This window comes from Carlito syrichta, unplaced genomic scaffold (genome assembly GCF_000164805.1).
Source record: "Carlito syrichta isolate Samal-C Ts95f unplaced genomic scaffold, Tarsius_syrichta-2.0.1 Scaffold311864, whole genome shotgun sequence".
NCBI lineage: Eukaryota > Metazoa > Chordata > Mammalia > Primates > Tarsiidae > Carlito > Carlito syrichta.
The window spans coordinates 89,689-91,124 of NW_007255960.1; positions in this window are offsets into that span (position 1 = coordinate 89,689).

Consider the following 1,436-nt stretch of genomic DNA (forward strand, 5'->3'; position numbering starts at 1 on the left):
CCAAGTTGCCCAGGCTGGTCTCGAACCCACGGGTTCAGGCAATCCTCTTGCCTCAGCCTCCCAAAGTGCTGGGATTATAGGCGTGAGCCACCACACCCGGCCTTACCTTCATCTTTATTTATTTATTTTTTTGAGTTGGAGTTTCACTCTGTCACCCAGACTGGAATGCAGTGTCTGCTCCCGGCCACTGCAGCCTCGACCTGCTGGGCTCCGGTGATCCTTCCGCCACAGCCTTCCAAGTAGCTGGAACTACAGGCGCGCGCTACCGTGTCCAGCTAATTTTTTATTTATTGTAGAGATGAGGTCTCACCAAGTTGCCCAGGTGGGTCTCAAACCCGCGGGCTCAGGCAATCCACTCACCTCGGCCTCCCAAGGTGCTGGGATTACAAGCTGAGCCACTGAGCCCAGCCGTACCTTCATCTTTAATTCCTCTCCAACTGTAACATGTGCCTCTCCCTCATCCATTTCTTCTTTCAACAATTGAGTACTTACCATGTCCTAGGCACAGTCACAGGCCTTGGGATTATAGCAGTGAACAAGTATCCCTGCTGTAGCCTACATTTTAGTATCTGCTGTTTCCTTTTGGTTTTAATTTTTAAATTTTTTTTGACTCAGAATCAGTCTCACTTTGTCACCCAGGCTGGAGTGCAGTGGCACAATTACGGATTACCATAGCCTCTAGCACCTGGGCTCAGGAGATCCTTCCACCTCAGCCTCCCAAGTAGCTGGAACTACTTGCACATACTGTTACAGCAACTGCAGCAGCTCACCGGAACAGGAGTGAATGCACTCAGAACAGGCACTCGAGACTGAGAGGAGAATGGAAGGTGTTTATTCTGGAAGTCTCAGGTAGAGTAGCCTCCCAAAACCTGAACCCCAACACCCAGTTTCAAGCTGCTTTTATAGAACTTTTTTGTTACAACATACATGGGTTTGCCATTGATGGGTTTACAATTTTAAATTTAGGACCAAGAACGGTTACTTCCACACCAAGCATGGAAGCAAACATTTTTATGGAAGTTTCCATATGAGGTGCAATAAAGTGTGTTTACAGAAGCAGAGATGGCATATAACTACTTACTTAAGATAAGACCATTAAGGTCAGCCTTCCTGCTTAATTCCTGTTTTTCTGTCTCAATACCACCACACCTGGCTAATTTTTTTTTTTTAACTGGAATCTCACTCTTGTCACTCAGACGGGAGTGCAGTGGCACGCTCACGGCCACTGCAGCCTTGACCTGCTGGGCTTAGGTGATCCTTCTGCCTCAGCCTTCCAAGTAGCTGGAACTATGGCTCATACCACCACGCCCGGCTAATTTTTGTGATTTATTGTAGAGATGAGGTCTCATCAAGTTGCCCAGGCTGGTCTTGAGCCTCTGGGCTCAGGCAATCCTCTCGCTTCGGCCTCCCAAAGTGCTGGGATTACAGGCTGAGCC